Here is a 25,244-nt window from a genome sequence, read left to right on the forward strand (position 1 = left end):
TAGTAGTTCGAGTTTCCTTTAGTTGTGATTGCGAGTTAAATAAGAACTCAACTCGTTCTCTCTCCAATCAACACAAAAGTCTTAACTCGTTCTAACTCCAATCAACACTGAAGTCTTAATTCGCTCTAATTGATCTTGTCACTGCCACCTCATCCTATAGTCTAATTGAAGGAGACTCCAATGAACAAAAGCTCCAACATTACGCATGCAAACATGATGACCATTCCAGTAAACTAGAAATCAACTCCCTATAACTAAACTTTATCTCATGAATTTGCACTCGTGAGAGAGAGACTAATTTGTGGTCTTCACTAGCTAAGGCAAAAGTCAGAAGACCTTCTCTCGCTGCATTTTCAACACTCCCTCTCACCAAGGAAAGGATTCTATACAACTCCCAACTTATCTCTGAAAAACACGAACCTGACTTTGACTAAGGCCTTCATTAAAACCTACTCATCTGTTGGAATGTACGATAGCTTTACTATCCCTTTCTACACATAGTCCATGAGATGATGTTACCCGATCTCGATGTGCTTGGAGCAGTGTTGCGGGGGAGCGCCACCCACCCCCCCGATCCTGCTCCCAATCCGAGCTTCGAGCGGGAATGGATCGAGAGTGCACTCCTTAAAAAAAAATTGCTCCTTGCCTTTTGCCAATTCGAATTAGGGAGCGTCGCTCCAGGAGTGATTTTTCCAACACGAGAGTGGTCAAGAAGCGACCGCTCCTGGGTTGGAAAACTCGCTCCCGACCAACAGCGAGCGACGCCCGCACGAAAAAAAAAAAAAAACAAAACAAAACAAAACAAAACAAAACAAAACAAAACAAAAACAAAAACAAAAACAAAAACAAAACAAAACAAAACAAAACAAAACAAAACAAAAACAAAAACAAAAACAAAAACAAAAACAAAAAAACAAAACAAAACAAAACAAAACAAAACAAAAAACAAAAAACAAAAAACAAAAAACAAAAAACAAAAAAACAAAACAAAACAAAAAACAAAAAAACAAAACAAAACAAAACAAACAAACAAAATAAAACAAACAAACAAACAAAAACAAAAACAAACAAACAAACAAACAAAACAAAACAAAACAACAAAAAAAACAAAACAAAAAACAAAAAACAAAAAAAACAAAACAAAAAACAAAAGACAAAACAAAACAAAAAAAAAAAAAAGCAAAAAACAAAACAGAACGGTGACGCGGAAAAAAAGGAGGGAGGAAGGGAAGGGAGGGGTAATATAAATAAACCCTCTCCCTCATTATTCATTTCATTCTACATTTGAGAGAGTGAGAGAGTGAGAGAGAGCACGGAGCAAGGAGAGGCATCCAAGGGGAGATTGAAGAGTTTGCAAGAGCTTGCAAGGGGAGATTGGAGGCCAAAGAGCCAATCTACACTCTATTCTAGCAAATTTTTTTATGTTCATTCCTAAATAAATAAATAATTTTTTCCCTATTTCCCATTCCCATTCCCATTCCATTTTTTTGCAAATTCAAAACTTCAAATTTCAAACATCATGGTTATATTCCTTGGCATTTTCTTCTTCTTGGTTCCTTTTTTGGTTATTATGGTGTTGGAGAGTAGAAAAAGGAGGGTTGAAAATGAAGAAGGGGATGAAGAAGTGGGTTATAGTGGATTTGATGAAAACTCGGGAGAGGAGTACCTTGGTGAGGAGGAGTTGGAGGAGAGTGAACATGAGTCAGCTCAAAAAACTAAACAAGACCAAATCCCATTGTGGACATATGTTAATAAGCCTGAAGCAGGGAAAGGGGGTGGAACCAATAAATTTCATTGCCCCCATTGCAACAATAATTACACAGGTTCATAACCTGTGCCAAAAAACACCTCTATGGGAAAAGGCCATGGGATGGAGATAAACAAATAGGAATCAAAACTTGTACAGGTGTGTCAGCAGCAGATAGAGCCAAATACATAAGGGAAGAGGAGGAAGCCCAATACAAATCTAAAAAATCAAAGGGTTTCTTTGAACCAAGTTCACAATCACATGCACAAAGAACTCCTTCAGCATCCTCCCATGGCAGTGGATATGGAGGCACAAGGTCACCAAGTTTAAGGCATAGAACCATATCAAATTTCCTTGATGAAGGGTGTAGGAATGATGTGGATTCAAAAGTTTACAGGTTTCTCTATGCATGTGGGATACCATTCAATGTTCTTCGCTCACCTTATTGGCATGAAATGGTTTTTGCCATAAATGATGCCCCTAAAGGATACAAGAACCCTGGGTATGACAAGGCTAGAACCGTTGGACTTGATCATGAAAAAGCAAAAATACCACATTCTTTGAGTAGAACGACAAATTCTTGGACAGACCATATTGTATCTGATGGATGGACAAATGTAAAAGGCAAGCCACTAATAAATGTTCTTGTTGTGCCTGTTAGTGGTGTCATCTTTCTTTCAGCATATGATTACTCAGACAAGTTCAAGACCGGCATCAACATTGCAAAACCATTACTTGAAACAATTGATCGTATTGGGCCATACAATGTCATCCAAGTCATCACTGATAATGCTCCTAATTGTAAGGAAGCGGGAACAATTATTGAGGATAAATACCCCAACATATTTTGGTCTGGGTGTTTAGTTCACACAATGAACCTTTTGATGCATGATATTGTTAAGAACAAAAACCAACAATACAAATGGATTGGTGATTTGTACAAGAGAAGCTAAGAAATGATAAAATTTATTACAAATCATAGCAATACCCATGGCCTTTTCCGCAGTCACTCAAGATTGTAGTTGTTGAAGACTGCAAAGACTAGATTTGGTAGTTATTACCTCACCTTCACACCTTCAGGCGCCTTTTGAAGGTAAGAGAGTCATTGGCTAGCATGGTATCAAGTCCACACTGGCAGGTATTAAAGGAAAGAGCAAGGTTTTGAACAGGTAGAGGAGACCGCTCTTGATGGTATGTTTTGGGCACATGTGAGGCAAGTATTGGAATTCACCAAGCCCATTTATCACATGATTCAGTTTGCAGATACAGATAAACCAGTGATTGGGGAGGTGTATGAGCAGATGGATACCATGTTGGGGCAAATAAAAGATATTGTTCAGAAAGATGATCCCAACTTGTATACACTGATTAACAATTGTGTGTGTACACGATGGGATAAACTTAATGTTCCACTACATGCCTTGGCGTATATCCTTACGCCAAATTACTACTTTACATCTTGGTTGGGCCAACCTACACCACGGGGTGGGGTTAGGGTCAAACCCCATATAGATGAAGAGGTATCTACAGGATATTTGCAAGCATTAGACAAGTTGATACCTGACAGGGAGGAATGTGCTAGTTTGCGTCTTAAATTAGGCAGATACTTCAGTTGCACTGGTTTGTTTGGTTCCTTCCATGCAATGGAAGATAGAGACAGATTTGATGCTCTCACATGGTGGGAAGCATATGGCGGCTAGGGACTTTTGCCAAAATTGGCAAAAAAAGTTCTCTCACAGGTTGTAAATATTTCTTCTGCAAAGAGGTGTTGGAGCACCTACAGCTTCATACATAATGTGAGAAGAAACAGACTCATTGAAAACTAGGTAGAAAGCTTGGTTTATGTGCACTACATCTTGAGGTTGTTGAGTCATTACTGTGATCAGGCTTATGAGGATCCAACATATAAAATTTGGGACAACCACCCAGAGGATGATAATTTGGAGGATGGCACTATACATCTTGAAGAACTGGAAGCGGAACTTATGAGAGAGGAAGATGAAGCAACAACCATGCCACCTCCACCATACAGTAGCAGTGCTCGAGTTTCGAGTCTTGTTCCTTTGTTGTCGCCGCCTCCATGTACATCCTCACATGGAGGGCATGTGCTTTCTGGTTCTGGTCATGGGTCTATGCGGGAGGAGACTCCTAGAAGACCACCACGACCTGCTCAGAAATTAGACATTACTCGTGGTGGCAAGACGAAGATGTAGATGATAGATTTACTTGTCTTTTCTAGTTTCTAGTAGTTTTTATAACTATTGGCTCTTTCATATTTATTATGATAATTTTGTAAACAATATATGACAATTTAAGTTTGAAGTTTGAAGTTGGTAATTATAACTCATTAGTAATGAATTATGAATATGATGCTTCGTGAAAGTTGTTTCATTTCATTTCATTTTATAACATTCATTTCATGTTAGATATTATTTGTTGTAATGGTTAAACTTAGCTTACAAGTACAACTTTGGTGATCAATGATGATAAATGTTATATATTGAATTTTCAATTTTGAAAGCTTGAAGTTGAAACTTTAAGATTGATGAATCATGATTCATGAGACTCAATATGTTGTATGTTACTAATTTGTGGACGTGGTTGATGAAGATTTTAACTTCTAGATGATTGTTGTTATATGGTTCAATGATCAATCTATGTTTTTTTATGTTTTTTATATCTAATTCATCATTCTACATGTTTTTGTTGACATATATGTATCAAAATATAAAAAATATATATATTATATAAAAAACGCTCTGGGATTCGCTCCCAAACAGGGAGCTTCTGAAAATGTCGCTCCCGCACCCGTTTTCGCTCCCGCTCCCAAGTAACGCTATTTCATTTTCTACACTTATTACTGCCATATTACATATGACCAGGCTCCTTTCATTTGAGGATGTCTCAACACTATCAGAATCTCTAGAGTCCACATTATTTACATCATTTGGTTCGACTAAAGGTAACTCCCATTCAGCCCCTACCTACTCCTTCATATTCTCCTCATGGCAACATAGATCAATATCTCCATGATGGGGCTTACCCACTGATGTTAAAACATTGAAAACTTTGTCAGTGGAGCATTTCTCATGACTTTCTTCTAATTGCTTTCCAAAGTAAGGGATCCCTTCCTTAAAACTTGATTGAGATATTTTTGTACCCTCTATGAGATTTTCATTGCTTGTTGACTTTCTTTTTTCAAAATTATAGTTACTTTGGGTCGCAGATGACTTTGCCAAATTCCTAGTCCCATATATTGATGCTCTAACATGATTTATAACAGCTTCTCCCCAACCACTAGTAGGAGCACTAGAGCTTTATAATGATGATCCAATAGGGGTTAGATTACTAGTGCCAAAAGTTGAGGGGTACTTCTCATGATGTTTTCTCTCATCATTTCTTTGAGCTGCAATGGAAGGTGCTGATGTGAAATCACCAGTAGCAAGTCCAATAAGGACCTTATTATCAACACTAAAAGTTGATGTATGGGGATCATGACCAATAATCCCAGACTTATTTTGAACCTCATCAATATTGTGACGTGAAGATTTTGAGTTGCCCATACCACCAGGTTCAAAGATTGATGTCCTTTATTCTTTGCCTCTTCAAGTTGCATTCCTTCCAAAGAACTTTGGAGCTCCCTAATTTCCCGCATTAGATTCTCCTTATAAGGGATTTCAGGAATTGTAACCCTTAAAACTTCATTCAGACAACGTGCAACAACAAGCCTTACCTTTCCATCTTTATGCCTCCACAACTTGTATTCACCCAAGTTAGTCACAGCTGGAACCATGGCTGCTAGAGTCAATGGAGAAGGTGGTTGTCCCACCATTTGTAGTTGCCTTGTCACCTCTTCCAACAAATGAAGAAGGACATCTTTGGATGGAGAGAAGAGTTGATCTCCTACTCTAAAAAGCTCTTCTTCCATCATTCTTCCCATCATATTGTTGTTTTGATTTGTAAGAGTGTTGGTCCCTCACCCAAACAGTTTGGATTCCATTGTTAACCCTCAAGCTGGCAGGATGCACAGCTCTGATACTGCTGTAGTGACCTAGGGCAATTTTTGCCCTTAGGTTTTCCTATTAAGGTTAAAGCTTCCAATAGAAAAGCAATAGATATTCATGCACTTATATGATAGCAGATATTCCTTCACATCATAAACAAATTATTTAACAGCTACACTAGACATGTAGGAATAATAGCAGTATGATATTTTCAATTCCACCACAAACAAGACTGATTGTCCAATTAATTAGAGCTTTATACAGCAAATACAATATTGTAGCAACTTAGCAAGTGTAGCTAAACCAATCAATAATTTGACAGAATTCAACTAGGAACTTATTTGCCTTATTATTCTACAGAAACTGAAAGTTTGCTAACAGAGAGGACCATAAGCTCCGCTGTCTGCAGCTCAAGACTTCCTGTAATAGTGTATAACCTAGGAGGACCGAATGTCAACTCTAAACAAACATATCTTCTTACTGTTATCTTCGCTATCTCAGAATTGTGTCTCCCTGTGGAGGGTCAAACCTCCTGAATAGAGCAAATCTCAGAACCCACGAAACTGACTTAAACTGGCCACTGAACTTGCCTTAGAATGCCAAGACTATAGATGCAACCCTGCAATCTAGATTACTTAAACACTATTGTCTGCCCAAAAAACCACTGAAATTGTCCTCAGAGACGTCCAAATTTTGCCTCAGGAAACCACCGAATTTATTCCTTAGAAATGCCACGAATTCTGTTGTTTTTTCAAATAATTGAATCCAACGATTCCCAGACCATAACATAAAAGGTAAGAGAATTTTACTAACTAGGGTGGAATCTTTCACCACCAGAATTACTAGAGGAAAAGGGGTCTTAAAACCCTAAAAGCCACAGCTCTCCAACTCTCCTCTATTTACAAATTTCTTCATGGGCTTCCAAATGTGAGGGGTTGTGGATGCAACCAACAATTTTGGGTTTTTTGCCCCAACCAACCCAACATTTACACAATGTTGCCCAACATTGGAAAAATTAGGTTTTACCCCTTTATCAAGACTATAGCCTACGAGGTTGGATAAGCTATTTTGTCCCCCTTTAATCAATCAATTGGAAGAAGACATTACACATTTGCATGACTAGACCTCACATCAAACGTGGCAGATGGGCACTCATGGTTGCTGGTTTCCACTTGCAACTCTCATGGTTTGGGGGAGCTTTGTTATAAAATCTCAGACCCCTTTGCAGGTGCACACTAGGTCTAGCTGTTTTGTATTATGAGTATCTCAAGTCATCAATTCTCTTATGGCTTTTCTTGCAGTTAATTGTTATCCCTTCCATATTGACTTCCTCATTGTTTCCCTCTTGTTCTCGCTCTGTTATCCCCTTCCCTCACCTCCACATTTCAGGTAGTGTCCCCCATGGCCTCAAACATCCCCTTTTCATGCAGGTTTTGGAGAATTTTAGTTTCATGGTTTAAACCAGAAAAAAGGCACAAACCTTTCTCCTCAATCCCCTCTTTCCTTTCGACCACCCTCGCTTCACCAACCACCTTAGTCGCAGGTTATAATTTGAGCAGCAACATGCCCAGACAGCAAGCCAGGGTGAGACATGGGGCAGCGTACTGCAACAAAATGGGGCGCACTTGGGCCCAACAAAGAGCTGAAACCTCGACAAGAAGATACAAGGAAAACACACTAACACCAATTCAGAAGGAAATTGCACGGGCTGCCAGAAATATCAGTGGCGAAAGAGGCTGTCTATTGGACATAGAGGTCACTGGAGAATTTGTCGATTGGATTCTAGATGTTGGACATACTCGAGGAAGGTTCAATAACTACATGCATGCCATTGACATCTACTTGCATCTCAAGATGCCCATGGGATGAGTTCTTGTGGACCGGAACGTAGCAAGGGAGGAAATTCTACTCATACTAGATGAAATTTAACGCATTTCCTTAGGACTAGATCGACAGATGGAGCATATCAAGGCCCACCTGAGCATTCCTCCATATCTAAGTTGCTCACCAGAAAACAATGAAGAAATGATTGCATTTGAATAGTCAGACTCTCCCAAATCTGGATGATACATTCGGTACTCTCTTTTACTGTTACTTTTCTATATGGTTTACTAGTTTTAAGCCTACTGTTGTTTTGGCTAGCCTGAGGCCACAAGATAGTAGTTTTTTACTTTCAACCCTCTATGAACTTAAAGTATTTTGGATGATTAAGAAACTATGGCACATCCACTAGTCTAGTTTCGCCAGTGGGCTGCAATTTATAATTTTGTCTGGATCTAATGAAATGATAAATCTTTGTTACCAAAAAAAGAATTGAGGGGAAGAGTAGGTTAACTTCTCCCTTGATTTTCCTGAGAATTGAGAATCCTAATTTAAGCCCTATGGCAAGTAGGCTAATTCGCCTTGGTAAGTTGGAATTAGGTTTTCCCCTTTTAGATGGTCCAAAGTTTAGTTTGAATCCTAGACTCCATTGCCCTATGTGGATAAGGCACTAGTATCTCTTCATCTAGTGGATAGGTGTTCATTTTATGCTCAACTCAATGAACCCTAGTTTTTTAAAATGCATCTTTTTATTTTGTTGCCTTGATATTGGGGATAATTTTCATCTTGAATATGTTCTATTAGCTAAATAAGGCTCTTTAATGATTTCGTATTGTGTATAATGATTAATCGATTTCATGTGCACTAGAGAAGCAAAATCATTGTTTTTCATGCCTTTTTTCTGCAATTTATTAAGGATGGCGTCAATATTTTGTGTAACTATTGGCTAATTGAACTGTGCAAAGTTGTTGAATTTTATTTCCTAAGTTGCTAATTTTCTAATCGTTCATTTCATGTACTTTTCATGCAATTTGAATGGCTAGATTTGCTATTATAATTAATTTTTATTTACTGTCATAAATTGCAGATTTTGCCCTAATTTATAGCAGCCTTGTGTTTTGTATGCATTGGGTGTGTTCTGGGACTCTAATTAAGACTCCCAAGGTCGAGGAAACATTAGGATTGAGCCATAGACACTATGAACCAAATTGTTTGCGTTACACTCAATCTCCACCTAACCCTACCCTTTACAAGCATAGGAATTGGTGAGTTAGTTTGTAGGATCCTTGGGGGCACTTAGCTTTAGCCTTTCTAGCATTATTTGATCCCTGAGTTGTTAATTTTAGGTATGTTCTATGCTAGAGCAATTTATTTCAATTTTCACAGTTAGCTCAATATCTTTTCCAGATTAGCAATCACATCAGCATTAAAGTAAACTGCAGATAGAACATAAATATAAATCATAGAAGACAAGCCAAGACAAGAGGACACAAGATGTGGCGCTAGCCAGGGACAAACCCCAATGTGGAGAAACCCTTGATTAATTCTTCTTATATGTTCTTCAATAGTTCAGCGGAGAGAGAGGGAGTACATTTACAACTGAAGTCAACACTTTGACTTATCTAGATGAGAGTATAGATCATCTCTAAGAAGATGATACATGAGATCAGTTGAAGACATGTTGCTTCAACTGATTCTCCAAGGTGACTCCTTCACCTATCATCATGCCGCATTTCGTCATCATGCTGCACCTCACCGTGCTACACCATGCTGCACCCATCATCACAATGCTGGACCTCATGACTGTTGCGCCTAATGTTGTACTGTTATCCCACGTGTCATGGTTGAACCAAGTTGTCCATGTCTGTTGTCCCATTGCTTGCTTATTGTCCCTTGCATGCTTGGTGTACTTGCTGCTAAGTACCATACAACTGTCCCAATGTTAGTTTGTTGTCCCTTGCATGTTGTTGTACCATTGCATGCTTGGTGTACTTGCTGCTAAGTACCATACAACTGTCCCAATGTTAGTTTGTTGTCCCTTGCATGCTGTTGTACCGTACCATTGCATGCTATACTTGCAGCACCATGAACTTGCTATATCATACTGCTGCACCTCACCATTGTGTTGCCCCTCATTATGCTATGATACATTTCATCACTATACCCATCATGCTGCAGCATTCATCAACATGCTGCTGCAATATATCATCATCATTGCTGCTTCCATCAACATGCTGCTTCAATGTGTCATCATCATTGTTTTGGGGCTTCTCTATTTGCTGCATTGCATCACTAGTTAGGGCATTCTAACAGCAGTCCTAACAGCCTTCAAAATGTGGCCAGAATAGCCCTCCACAACTACAGCTGCCTTTCTAAGAGGGGAGGAAAGCCTTGGCTGCAATGCTCGGCTGTTCCAACCCCTATTCCACCCTTCGGCCTCCTCTTATCTACTGCGGCTTGCTACAGCAAGCTATCCCTTAGATGTGGGAGCCCTTCTAAGGGATATTCCTTCACCTAACCACCCCAAAACATTCCCCCTGCCTCTCAACCTCAAGATATGGGCTGCGGCCCTCTTCAACAACTCCTCGGCCTCCTGGAATAGCCTCCTAACTCCTCGTTGTTCTCTTGTAGCCTGTTGCGGCTAAGGTATATCCATACCACCCTTAGGACAGCGTATAGGCTTTCTCCATTGGGCAGCATAGGGCTTCTCCATAGGGCAGTGTAGGGCCTCTCCATAGGGCTGCGTGAGGGCAGCGTAGGGCCTCTCCATAGGGCAGCGTAGGGTCTCTCAATAGGGCTGCGTTAGGGCAACGTAGGGCCTCTCCATAGGACTGTGTTAGGGCAGTGTAGAGCAGGGTTGCAGAAATCGCCCCCCCCCCCCCCCCCCCCCCGCCGGATCCAAACCCGGAACCGCGGATCGGAGCGAACCGTCCCGGAATCCACCCTGGAAGCGCGGATCGGATTTGGCGGTTGCGCGGATCCGTTAAAAAAAAACGATTCCTGCCTTTTTGGGTTGCGGCCGCCCGGAACCGCGGATCGGAGGGCGGTTCGGGCACGGGGTGGCGCCACGCTTCCGGCCCGGAACCGCACGCCACCCAGGCGCTTCCGGAAGCAACCCCGCGGCCAGCGGATTTTTAATTTATTTTTTTTAGATTTGTTTTAACATGTGACTTAACTAGCATGAGGGGGTGGGTTAGGTTAGTTTAGGGTGAGTCTAGGGTGACTTTAGAAAAGAATAAAGCCCCCATTCTCTTCTCATTTTCTCACTTTGAGTTTATGAGAGTTGGAGAAGAGAAGAGAGGAGAGGAGAAGAGAAGAGAGGAAAGGAGAGGAGAAGAGAGGAGAGCTTGGAGGAGTGAAGAAGGAGGAGCTAGGAGGAGGAGGAGGAGCTTGGAGCAAGAGCTTGGAGGACTTCATCTACAAGAGCTAAAGAAGTAAGTTCAAACCCCAAACTCCCTTGTTTTTTTGAAAAAAAAATTGTATTTTTCTCCTCCCTCTCCTACTCTTTCCCATTGTTTCTACTTGCTCCTTTATTTACAGGTTGTCCACCACCTATATCCATATTCCAAGATGGTGTTCTTTTGGCTTCTATGTATCATTCCACTCTTGGTTTTAATGATGGCAAGGGTGAGGAATAGAGGGGAAGAGGAAGGGGATGAACTTGGTCCTAATAGTAGTGACCCAATGTATGATGAGGAGGAAGGGTTTGAAGAGGAAGGGGATGAACTTGAAGAGGACACTGAAGCACAAGATGGGAAAGGTACATCAAATCCCTTGTGGAACTATGTGACCAAACTTGAAGGGGGAAAGGGTGGTGGATCTTACAAATGGATGTGCCCTCATGATTGTCATGGAGGAAAACCATATACGGGTTCATATACCCGTCTGAGGAGGCATCTTTGTGGGGTGCTAGAGAGTGATGAAAAAAAGGGTTCTGTGGGGGTAGCCATTTGCCCAAAAATTTCAAGTGAACAAAGACAAAAATACATCAAAATAGAGATGGCTGCACAACAAAAAAACAAGAAACAAAAAACTCATTCAGAATCAAGTGCAAACTCTAAATTTGGTAGTTGCCCATCTCCTCATGGTACTTCTGCAACCTCTGGAGGTAGAAAAACAATAGGGGATTTCCTTAATGTTTCTGGGAGGGATGATGTGGATGGAAAGGTAGTCCGTTTTCTTTGTGCTTGCGGTGTACCATTCAATGTGCTTCGCTCTCCCTATTGGCATGACATGGTAAAGGCCATCAATGAAGCCCCAAAAGGATACAAGGCCCCCAACTATGAGAAAGCTAGAACAGTGTTATTAGAAAGAGAAAAAGCTAAGGTTCAAAGAGCTTTGACACGTTTTACACATGAGTGGGTGGATTATGGGGTATCCATTGTATCAGATGGGTGGACAAATATTAGAAACCAATATTTGATAAATGTTCTTGGTGTTTCTTCTAAGGGTGCAGTATTTATTGCATGTCATGACTCCTCCTCCATCAGTGCAACTGCACAAAACATTGCAGATCTCCTATTGAAATCAATCAAAGATGTTGGTCCGAATAATGTGGTTCAAGTGATCACAGATAATGCAGCAAATTGTAAGGCAGCAGGAAAAATTATTGAGCGTACTCATCCACACATCTTTTGGTCTGGGTGCCTGGTTCACACATTGAACCTTTTGATGCATGATATTGTGAAACACAAAGAATGTGGGTGGATTGCTGAGGTTTACAGGAAAGGGAAGCAGCTCATTAAATTCATCACAGGGCATACAAGGGTAAACTACTTCTATGGCACTTACTCCAAGTTGCAATTGCTTAAAATTGCAAAGACAAGATTTGCTAGTTATTACCTCACCTTTAGGCGGCTAGTGAAGGTGAGACAAGCTTTAACTAATCTGGTGTGTGCTGAAACATGGGATGAAATTAACCAGTGTACAGATGGTGCTACTGCTAATGTAGTCAAGGACACTGTTCTTGACACTTACTTTTGGTCACAGGTTAAATATGTTTTGCAATTCACCAAACCAATTTATTACATGATCAAGTTTGCAGATTCAGATCGACCAGTAATTGGGGAGGTGTATGAGCAAATGGATAGCATGTTGGGGCAGATTAAAGACATTGTTGAGCCTAGAGATACCACCTTGTACAATTATATTCGTGAAGAGGTGGAAAAGCGATGGGATATGCTAAATGTTCCATTGCATGCATTAGCATATGTTTTGACACCTAGGTACTATCATCCATCATGGCTTTCAAAACCAGCACCTGGGGGGGAAGCAGGAAAAAACCACACCAAGATAAAGAGGTTCACGAAAAATATATGGCTGCATTGAGTAGATTAATCCCTGATAATGAGGAGGCTGCATTGGTACGGAGACAGGTGAGCAACTATACGCTCAACACTGGTCCATTTGGGAGCATGCATTCAATTGAAGATCGAGAGCATTTTTCTGCTCTTGAGTGGTGGAACATGCATGGAGGGCCTACTCCACTTCTACAGAGTTTGGCATTGCGGGTGCTATCACAGGTGGTAAACACTTCTTCTGCAGAGAGGTGTTGGAGCTCTTATTCTTTCATCCACAGTGTTAAAAGGAACAAGTTGAGTTTAGACCGGGCAGAGAGCTTGGTTTATGTTCATTACAACTTGCGATTATTGTCCCATTACTGTGAAGATGCAAAGTCTAATAAAGACTTGTTGACTTGGGACAAGCATCCAGAGGAGCCCAATTTGGAGGATGGAGTGTTGCAACTAGAGCAATTAGAGGATGCTCTTATCCAGGTATGTCCATTGTGGTATGAATTTTCCAATTTTCCCTTATAAAGCATTTCTCTAATTCATGTTTTTAATTTTTTTGTTAACTAGTGTTTTTTTTTTTTTGCATGAATTTTTTGAGCGATTCTAGGATGATGATGACCGTGTTGATATGCCACCACCCCCACCCCCATCTGGTCCTAGGTTCCATGGTTCAACACCAACAGCAGGGGGTTCTTCTTCATCAGTTTCAGTGCCACGACTTCCAGAGGCACCATCTTCTTCATTGCCACCACGTGGAGGCCCGCCACCACGTTCTATTCGTGGTGGAAGGAGGAGAGATTAGTAGATATATTCACAATCTACTACTTTTTGTCATAGATTACTCATTAGACTTGTAGACTTGTGAATTTGAATTTTGAAACTTTTTGGCTTGGCGGTGACCAAGTGACATATTTTGTAAACATTATTATTTGAATTTTGGACATGACAAATGTTGACAGTTGCTCACTTGCTAGATAAATCATAATATGCTCTATGTTTTATGTTTTATAATATGCTTAAATGTTTTATGTTTTATAATATGCTTAAAAATTTGATGTATGTTTGTAATAGCTAGAATATAGATGATTGTTGTACATACTAGTAACTACAATGGAATCATGGATGCCATATCTATCTTGATTTATGCAAAAATATGCATGTTTTCATGTCTTCTACAATTAATTTGGTATTTGGGATGTTTGTTTTGAGTATAAATGCAAAAAAATATATAAAAATATATATATATAGCAGACGCTTCCGCGGACGCTTCGCTCCCTAGATTTTTGGAAAATGACGCTTCCGCTTCGCTCCCGCTTCGTGCAACATTGGTGTAGAGCCTAGGGCACTCCCTCTAGATTAGGGCAGTGTTATCCCTTAGGATCTCTCCTCCTACTAAAACCCAAAGACAAGTAGAGAGGAAGAGATCCCAAGTGTGTATTTAAATGACTTGAAGGCCACCTCTATTTATACTAAAACTTTGAGCACAAGTGGGGTTTATTTGGTTGTTGGCCGACCTTGACGAATTGTCCCATAACACTAATAAATTCATATCTCCATGAATACTTATCGGAATCGGATGATCTTTAGATCAATCCTACACCTCTCGATGAGAGGGATCTAAGAAAAATATCAGCTGCCATTTATAAGATGACCCACATGGAGTTTGGCCCTAGTTGCAAATTTTAACATGAGTCCTACCGGGAAGCCTCCCTTGTGGAGGCTGGTTGTCACCAATATAATAGAAGAGGGGTAGTTGCTGAGGTGACAGTGGTGACACGCTTGTCTTTTGCGCGTGTTCCTATATTGGTAAAGGCTTTGCACCAAGGTGCAAGATTTTGCAGCAACATGACCATTGGAGGTATGTGATGTCATCCTTGGAAGACCCTACATCTATGATCGACATGGAAAGTATGAACCTAGATGTCATGACTCATAAGTGGCATGTACAAGTTGCAGGTTGTGCATACACTGCCATGGAATCATTGCATTCCAAAGGATGCAACTCATGTAGGTGAAGAAGATAATGGCACATTTGCAGAAGTTTGATCTCCTAATAGTGAAACTAGCAAGGAAATTGGTGTCCACTAGAGATGTCTCTTTTCAACAAAAATGAGAAAGAGATGTTCAGCATCAACTACAGCTTGACACAACAGTGAAAAAATGCAATGACCTATTTAAGAATATGGAAGTAATACTAATCCATTGTCCAATATAACATAGGATCAATCTCATTTTGGGATCATCAGCTCTGAATGATCAAATCATCCACTAATAGTTCAATTATTCTCAGCGAGAAGAAATTCCTTTGCTCATAATTGTTCAAGCCCAACAATACCTGCATCAAACTAAGTGGTACACCCTTGAGCAATTGAGAATCTAGTTTCCTCACCTATGCCCTGAAGCAATGGGATCCGTTGATTTCCAAGGGGGTAAATAATGAGCACACTACCCACTACACAGTCAGCCCAAAGAACAACCCAAGCCAGACATGATTCACCAAATCCATGCAACCTATCAATGCAACAACAACTGACATAAATCATTTCATTTTCTGTGAACCAAATCGTTTTCTTGTAGAAATGAATTGACATAGTTTCCATACTATAAATGGACCATTTATTATAAGAAGGATAACATAGAGATTTATTGGGATGGTTGGGAAATTTGAAGTCTTATAGTTTTACCATGCTCCTATTCAGAAGCATCTGCCTTTACAGAGATCTGTTGGCAAACTTTCATTGCAGTTGATAGAAATAGGGATTGTTCATGTTTTTTTAATTGCCTCCTTGTGCATCTGTTTCCTGAATTTGTCCAGACCATTACAGGCTCTTAGATCTTTGACAATCTGCCCCCTTGTCTCTCCTAGGGATTAATCAAGTTTTAAGCAAGGAGACATCCGTTTTATGAATTGAATAAGGTCTATGGAAGAGAAAAAGGGACCAAAATCAAGGCCATATCTAGAACATTGCCCCCGACATGTTGAGCAACTTCTATGCTTTAGATAAAGAGTGAATCATAACTCCATAGGAAAAACTCTGACGTAACGAAATAATAGCTCAAGGCTTTCAAGTTTCAAGTAATGCTTATAGGGATGGCATAAAGAGAGCTTTCAAGTAATGCTTATAGGGATAGCATAAAGAGAACTTCTCCTTGGAATGTAAGTGTCTCGCCCTCTAGCTTAATACATTGTGGTTCCTTTGCTTTCAAGTAATGCTTATAGGGATGACATAAAGAGAGCTTTCAAGTAATGCTTATACGGATGACATAAAAAGAGCTTTCAAGTAATGCTTATACGGATAGCATAAAGAGAAGTTCTCCTTGAAATGGAAGTGTCTCTCCCCCTTTTCCTTTTCGAGCACAACTTAGGGGTACAGGCATGAACAACCACCCACATTGAAACATGAGGCCTAAAAGTAACCCGTTATGGAGAAGCACCTAAAGAGAGCATAAAAGAAGTCAAGTTAAAAGAGATCAAGATATATTGATTTCATTCTTCCAAATATAATCAAGTAATAGTTTTCAATTTAAATCCAATGGCCTTGACTTCTTGGAGCAAAAGAAGATCCAAGTCTAGCACATAAAAATTTTACCATTATCTTTCTAGTCTGGCACATCAAAATTTTACCATTATCTTTCTATCAAGTGTTCTAAGCCCCTGATATTACAATTTGTTATTTCCATTATATACTCAAAGAATCTTTCGAACCATTAACAAAACACAGCCCCATAGGCTTTGACAATAAATGTCTGAGCTTTCAATCTAGTAAGCCTATCACAAACAAACTGACATATACTGAATTTTCCTTTTTATTCTTAGATCCAATGGAGGATTGCCAAAGGTGTTCATAAGAGTGCCTTTCTCTTTGATTGAAATCAATTCCCCTTCTGAACCATGAATTTTTAAATCCTTAAGCTTGAAAATAGGTTTTAGGGGAGGAACCTTGTAATGTTCCCAAAAAGTTAATTGCTCAGGAGATGAAGTAGCCTATCGATCCCCAGAGGCTATAGTCCTTGATAAAGGGGAAAACCCCAAAATACCAATGTTTGGGCAAGTTTTAGGACAGCTGGGCAAAGAAATCCAAAATTGGGGTTTGATGTGAATTTCACTCAGTTAACGAAGGAGAAAATCCCTTCAAAGAAATCTATAAATACAAAAGGGTTGAATTCATTTGGATCATCAATAGATCGGATTATTTTCTCTCTGTTTTTCTTTGAGCCTGAGGCTCTGAGGGTTTTAAGAACCTTTTTCTCCTATCAATTTCAGTGGTGAAAAATTCCACCCTAGTTGATAAACTTATTTTTCTCTTTTATCTTTCTGTCTTCTGTTCTGGCAAGCAAGGGATACTTCTGTCTCAGATTATCAAAGGTTTGAAGGTTTAAGCAAGGGAGCCACATTCACTTCCGAGGTGAGATCATTCGTTTAAGACAACAGGAGGTTACCTTCTGATGCAGGCCGAAGTTTTCTGGGCAAGAACGAAATTCTGGTCAGGCAAAAATTCCTGAAAGACAGACGACAGTCAAATCTCCTGAGGCCACAAAAAATCTTCCTGAAGCAGCCCGCAAATATCTGAAGTTGTCTTGTGGCAAAAAAAGCCGAGTTCTGTAGTAGACGGATTTCTGAAGTCGCAGAGGCTGCAGAGACTGCAAGGGCCACAGTGCTGAAAATTTCAGGTTGGTACAGCTGCCCTATATTTGCTGGACAACGAGAATCCTTCAGCATTAATCCGAGGGTTTCCTGAGCCTGGACGAGGATCAATTTTCTGAGGTCAGTGAAGAGACAGATGAAGCCTGTAATAGATTGATATTGCGTGAAGCAATCACATTAGCACTGTGGCTAAATCAGAGGAGTTACTGGGCTAATTCAGAGGAGTTACTGAGTTAATTCAGAGGTCGATTGAGGGGCAGAGTTTGATTGCCAGCCCTCTGTAACCAGAGTTAGAGCTTCATCCTGCAGCCACTCGGATATCTCTTCTATAAGGAATCACAGGTTATGGATTAGGATGATAGGGTTCGGGTCACTTGAATCTTGCCTACTAGTCAAATTCTGTTGAAGTGTTAGAACTGTTGCTGACTACAATACTGTGCTTGGGATTTCCGGTTGTTGATTGGATAATATTATTTACTGTGGATTTTAGAACTGTAATTACCCATTCATGTATTAGTCTGTCATTGTTGAAATGTTGGATAAATAAAGGGATTCGTACTGGACTGTTGGAACTGGGTTGTATCGAGTTGATTGGTTGAATGACAAATTTACAGCTTGCACTGAATAGTTTATTGAATAGCACTGTTTATTGGGAATTTTATCTACATTAGCCTACAATACTGCTGACATGAAAGAATGATGGAAACCCTAGAAAATTGCCCTAGTTCACTACAAACCAAAAATCCTTCGTGAATGAATTATTTTCCCTACCTGGAAACTTGAAGTAGAAGACTTAGAGTGGACAAGAGATTCCCCATTAGATCAAAAAACTGAAGCATGATACCTTGCTTGAACTAGAAGTTTCTAACCCGGGTTTCAATATATTTTTAGGAGCAAGAATACCATGAATAAAGCAAAAGCCCCTGATCACTTTCGTTCTTTCCTCCTGAAAAATGTATAAAGGATCATCTGAAATAATCAAAGGAGGCTAACCAAGATTCTCACTGGCATCATTCCCCTCATGCAGACCCTTCAATGCTTGATCACCTTACACAAACTTGCAGTTTCTCCCAACGCCACCCATTTCATGTAAGGGTTTTTTACTTATGTTCCATTCAAAGTTGAAATGTGGTTGAAATTACCCTAACCGTTATCACTCGTTTCCTAATTCGATGAGAACTCATCATCACAGGAACCCACATTAACTTCCCTCACATCCTATTTGAAAAAGGCAGCAACCATTGTCCAGATCACTTCGAATTTAAAAAGAAACAAAATGCCATTTTAACAATGGCCAATTCCAATTGAGGACAGGTAAATACGAGTATTCAATATTCAATACGAAACACAGTGACCTGGAAACACGACACAGGGGACACGTTTTATATATATTTAAAAATATATATATATATATACTGAAATATAGTTTTTTATCCATATTAAATGGCAGGTTGCAGCGTATCTAATCAAATTAAAATATAATTACTTCTCAAAGTTCATAGTTCACTTTAAAAAAATAAATAGAATCAAAATTTACAACTTACAAGCACATAAGAAACTAAGTAGTAAGTACTTACTACTAATTAATCTTAATGGTTAGCAATGCATAAATTCTCAGTTCTCACTGATTTAATGGGATCAAGGTTCAACAGCTGATACAGTGATATGTTATAGCCTTTAAGGAATATAATACCCTGTCAGATATAAAGCAGCCACAACGAAATGTGAGTTTTGAAGTATGGGCACAGTGAATTTCAAATTGACATATTTAGCCAGTTAATAAAAAAACTGATGTGATACAAATTTTGAATCTCCAATGATTGGCAGAAAAGTGTGCTACATAGAGATTTCACTGTTCAGGGAGTGCCTATTAAGACTTTTACATGATATTTGAATACCAACTGAAGCTATCGATTCCACAGATTAGGCTTGTCAATTTAGATATTTACAATGTGCATAAGAGGTTTGGATAAGCTACAAGAATGTATAATTCAGTATACAGAAAAGTTTCAAACTTCAATTTTTTACCTGATGTTTAAATACCAACTGAAGTTACCAATTCGAAATTATTAAGATTCAAATTCCAAATAAAGCATGAAAAATAGATAGACAGTCTAGTCTAGGCAGTATTTCATTTAAAACATAATTGTTTGTCTAAATTTCTTGAAATCCTTCCTAATACTCTCCTTAAAGTGTGAATTCTTTGGTTAGCACTGGAAATTTGATGGAGCCCCCTCCCTCTTTTAAGTTACGTGTCAACCCTTGGCTATTCAATGCACAATTTGCAAAGGGTATTCCAGTTACGAAATTTTAGGTTTATCAGTAAGTGGCTTTCATGGATTGCAAACACACCCAATATGAATAGTTGTTGCCCCCTTAGGAGTCAGGACCTTTACCCCATAGGGCACTTCAGTATAACTATTTCTATCACACCTTCACTTGATTTTTTTCAATGGATTTCATCACTGTTTGTTGAGACAATTTGAAGGCCCAATTACAATTTAGGTTCATGCAAGGATTACTAGAGTCTCAAGATCATTCTTTTTTATTTTCATCTTTTTAGTATTAACTTGTGAGTTTTCAACTGATGTAACATATCACTTTCGGATTTCCATTTTAGAAGAGAGGCTAATCTGCTGGAGTTTCAAATTTAGAGATTTAGTCAGGTAAATCTAGTGACTGCAATCTTGATGAAATCAGACGTGCATACAGCTTGCTTGAATTGCAATTAATTAACATTCAATTCTATATGTGAAACTAGGTAGAAGCACAAGCACGCCGCACAACTGTCAATAGTTAATCAAGATTAGTTAGGATTATATTAGATAAGGTCAAAATTAAATAAGATTAGACCAACACGTGGGCTTTAAATTATGTTTTTTTCGCAATACGTATTCAACATGTCGAAATACGTTAGGGCAACGTATTCTACAAACCAAATACGCGTATTCGAAATTTAGGACACGACGGAAAACGTAGAATACGTATTCAAGTTTTCATGACACGTTGAAAATCGTATTCGACACGTATTAGGGCCGTTTTCGTGTCCAATACGTAAAATACGGGACACGGGACCCTGGGGGACGTGTCCTGTGACTTAGGTATGGTTCTATTCTCGTTGTGCTTTACCCCGCCTTAATGGAAGGAGTTTCAAGAAGAAGAGAAATGTTTTTAACTGGTTTTTTTTTTCAGATCACTATGGTAGGCATGTCTTTCCTCAGGACTCAGGAGTATTACAATGCAATGAACAATTTCCAACGTTCTAGAAAGATCTCTTCTGCTATGACCCTGGGGTATCTATTCTGCCAAAGTCTCCGGGACTTTACCCTGACCCCGACCACTTAAAACTCCCTGCTCACCCAGGTAAGACAGGCCACAAGGTGTAAAACAAGAGGCTTGAACCTTGATGATTTTGAAATACTCTTTTCCAGTTAACCAAGCAACCTTATTAACTTTCTTATTATTAGTAAGAAAGAATGCAAAGAGCCCTATTGATCATGCTAATATCTTATACATCCAGAATGTTGGGGCTATCACACCCAAAAATCTCCTTCATCAGTGTAATCTTCCATTTCACACTGCCAACTCTACCTTCTATATCACATGAAATTTGGAGAAAGAATCCATGCCTTTGTTATAGATAGATTTACGAAACTGATCAGTACAGTACAACCCAATAGGATCAATTAATAATTTGGTATGTTCATTATTTATTGCAATAATGGAGTTGAAAAATTACCTTTGCCTGACCGCCCGATTGGCACCATTGGTTAGCACATGGCAAAGCAGGATGAAGCAACCGTCGTCCCCTTCGCCATCTCCAAGCCTGTTACATTTATGCGTGTAGGCACAGTGTATATTGTCTCCGCAATCGCTACTCCAACCTTGCAACATATTTACAAGTTTTTTAAAACATCTTTCAGGGTTATATTCCTACATAATATCAATCTCCAAGATTGTCGTCCCTCAAAAAGTTGTTATAATGCACATAAAGTTTTAAAAGGACAAGTGGCATTGCTACAAGAAGCTTTCCTCATAATGGCATGAAGTTGGATGTGCAAAACATAAAGAAATCTGTAGTGGAAAGTATAAAGGTGGTGAATGTAAAATCATCTCAGAATAAAAGGAAAATGATTGCCCAAATAGACAACCGTGAAGAGAAAGCAAGAGAAGAAAGGAAAGGAAATTCCACCAAAGTTTCTAAAACTTAGGCTCAAGGTATTAGCAATTCTGCTAATAAGGAAGGAGAAACAAACATTCAGGTTGACAACATGCAAGATAGAAAAGGCAAGGAAAGACAAAATAGGACAACAAACATAATTATTAAAGGGGTGAAAAACTATGGGAAAAATGAATGTACTTTTGACCTTGCAAGAGACTTCTTGAAAGACAAGTTGCTATGGCAAAGACAAATATGCCAAGCATGGAGGGTGGGTAAGTTTAACGGGGAGAGAGTCAGTTCCATAAAATTCATCATACCTAGCTTGCATGATAAATATATCATTCTAAGCAAGAAACATCTCTTGAGGGGTTCTCATTTTTTCCTAGAAAAAGATTTACTGTAAAACAATAGGACGAAAGAAGGGAGGAAATATTAAAGGTTAGGACAGCAAGAGATGAAGGCAAGAAAGCATGGATTTATAAAGGCAAAGTTGTGATAACGCGATTTGGACCTCCTTCCAAAACAGAGCAGCAAGATAGTAATAAAGAAGATGCAACAAACTCTTCAACAGGAAATCATGAAGCAAGGTCAGTATGGGAAAGCAGGGACAAAGACTCAAATGTGAGTCTTGCATGTCAAAATAAATAGCAATCAAGTCATACCCAAGTTTCCTTAAGATTAGTTTGTTGAAACTGCAGATGTTACCCATGGAGACGAGGACCTAGGTTAGGGCCTATTGCAGAAGATTGAAACATAACTTCCTCATAGAAACACATGAGCATGAAGGGTGCAAGACACCTCTGTTTCAAGGATACTGGAAGATGGTAGTGTGGAACAAGGCAGCAGGGAATGGCAAAGGGTACGGGGGTATTATGTTTTTAGTAAGGCAGAAAGAAGGTCGTCTCATTCAGTTAGAAAACGAAGACTCAAATAAGCAATTCATTTGGTTTAAAATATCAGAAAATGGAAACCACATCAGAATCGCAACATGTTATTTTGTGCCGCAAGTTTCAAAAATCTACAAAAGTAGAGGGCTTGATCACAAAGATCCATTTGCAGCCTTAAAATCGGATATTGCAACTTATTTGTAGCTAATTGAAGTCCTTATAGTGGGTGATTTCAATGCTAGGACTGCAAGTGAGCAAGCTAGCATTCTTTGTTGTAAAGATGATTGCGACCCTATTTGGCTTATAGAAGAGAGTAATCATTAGTGGGAAAGAATTTCAGAGGACAAGGGCTGCAATCTCTTTGGTGAACAATCGCTTACTCTATGTGGAGCCTTTGATTTAGTCATTTGTAATGGCTTGACTAGATGGGCAAAGTCCGGTAATTTTACTTGCAATACTTACAATGGAGCAAGTGTAGTAGATTGTGTAATTTGCTTGCATGATTTGTGTGAGAAAATGGAGGAAGTCTTGATTGGAGATCAGCGGTGGGACTTAAAATCATATCACAAGCCAATTTATTTATGTTTCTCTTGGACTAGAAAGAAACAATTAGAGTAAAAAATTCAGCATGTCTAGCAAAACCTCCCGCAGGGTATAATTCTTTTGACTCCAGAAATTGTAATACCTTCAAAATGACGCTAGAGAGGCTCTTCGAGAAGGAGAAAATCACAATTCACAACCTTCATAGTCATGAATTAACACATTTAATTCAATGCGCACTTGCAAAGTGAAAAAGAGCAAAAATTAAGAAGTCTGAAACAAATCGCTTTCCGGTTAATGAATGGTTTGACAAGGAATGCAAAAAGGCAAGGAGAATGTGGAAAGAGTCAAACAAGGATAACATAAAGCTCAAAGCTTACAAGCAGTTATTAAGCAAGAAAAAGACCGATTTCATGGTTTCAAGGAGGGAAGAACTAATCTTCCTTGGGAAAAATAATCCCAAATTATTTTGGAAGGAGCTCCAATCGAAAAAGATACAAATTGGAAATAGTATTACAACTTCTAAATGGTTTGACTATGCAAGACAACTCTATGAGCAAGTTCCCAAGGGTGACCCTCCCCCCTTGGTCAATACTGATACTGAACTCTTCACGGTGCAAGAGGTAGAGATGGGTATCAAGAAGTTGGGTGTTGGAAAAGCAAAAGACTTAGTTGAACTCCAAGCAAAATATCTAAAGTGGGGCTCAAAAATTCTTGCACCTCACATTACAAAAGTTTTCAACAACATACAATAGGGGCTCCCCACAGATTGGACAACTAATTTGGAAATACCTATTTTCAAGAGCGGTGACGTCAATAATCCCTCGAATTATAGGACCATCATGATAAACCCTTTGTTTGCAAAGCTATTTGGAAGCATGCTATAAAACAAAATTAGCAACTAGGCAGAAGAAAGAGATAAGCGTGCTAAAAGGCAAGCAGGTTTTAGACCTAAACATTCCACAGTTGATCATTGTATAACTTTAAGGCGCATCATTGAAAAAGTTTGGGAGAAAAGGAAAAATTCTTTCGTTGCTTTGTTGATTTCAGAAAAGCGTTTGACTCAGTTCCTAGGGATAAGCTTTGGCACATAATGGAGGCAGCTGTGCATAGGCTGTATGAAGAGGTGAAAGTCAAAATTAGAACTTTAGTAGGCATTTCTGAAAGTTTCAAAAGCGATATCGGGGTCAAGCAAGGTTGCCCACTATCTCCTACCCTTTTTGGTTTATATATCTACAAGCTTGAGGAGTGGTTAAATTCACAAGGGGGTGACGGTATCTATTTGAGCAAGTTTGTTATAAGGCTTCTTTTGTATGCAGATGACATTATTTTGCTTGCTAAATCGACTATTGTTTTGCAAGAGCACTTACTATTCCTTGAGCATTTTTGTAGAAGTCTGGGGATGCAAGTCAGTATCAGCGAAACGAAAATAGTGGTTTTCTCTTAAAAAAGAAAACATAACCAACATAAGTTCTACTTTGAAGGCAACATTCTAGAAGAAGTTGCAGATTAAAAATTTCTCAGAATTGACTTTAATAAAAATTTAAGCAGGAATGGTTGTAGAAAGAAAAGAACTTTGGGGGGTTGGAAATCATTTTATGCTTTTCAAAATAGGTGTAGAGAGACAGATTTATGGGACTGGAAAACCACTCAAACTCTTTTTGGACTTCTAGTGATTCCGGTGATTCTCTATGGTTGTGAACTATGGGCCAGCAGTACATCTGACATGCAGTGGAGACAAATTAAGAAAATTCAGAAGTGTTTGATTACAAACAAATTCAAGATTAAAAGTGCAGTTCCTTATGCTATATTGTTAAGTGAAAGAGGAACTGCTCCTATTGAAGCAATTGCTATGGTGCGAGTCATGAGGTATTTAAAAAAAATTGAGCAAATGGAAGACGGTAGATGGCCTAAGGTTGTCTTTAGTGACAGATTGTGCAAGAGAAAAAAATACTTGGGTGCAGCAAAATAACAAATGGTTTATTAAATGGGGTATTTGCTTGAATGTGTGTCCTACAAACAACAAAGAGATAAAAACTTTTGTTATGGAAAAGTTCCACAAGCTTACTTGGGATAAGGAGCTATGAAGTAAGAAAAAGTACTATACTGAAGTGTTTAATCCCACTCATAGTCATCAAGCAAAAGCA

General features: G+C 39.1%; 1 protein-coding gene across 6 annotated transcripts in view; it reads right to left on the reverse strand.

The window, feature by feature from the left end:
- LOC149169766 (uncharacterized) overlaps positions 1-21,410 on the reverse strand; it is a 37,440-nt gene extending 16,030 nt beyond the window's left edge. Inside the window, exon 1 of one of the 6 annotated variants that reach the window (XM_089428805.1) lies at positions 21,248-21,410. The gene's annotated coding sequence lies outside the window, so the exon portion shown is untranslated. Of the gene's footprint in view, positions 1-17,303; positions 18,181-18,279; positions 18,731-21,247 lie in introns of those variants that run through there. The other 5 variants (XM_089428811.1, XM_089428810.1, XM_089428808.1 and 2 more) reach the window with 5 other exon arrangements.
- Positions 21,411-25,244: the final 3,834 nt, after the last annotated feature.

The sequence above is a fragment of the Pinus tabuliformis genome, chromosome 4_2, assembly GCF_031772625.1.
Source record: "Pinus tabuliformis cultivar Carrire ecotype Pingquan chromosome 4_2, CPIR1, whole genome shotgun sequence".
Classification (NCBI taxonomy): domain Eukaryota; kingdom Viridiplantae; phylum Streptophyta; class Pinopsida; order Pinales; family Pinaceae; genus Pinus; species Pinus tabuliformis.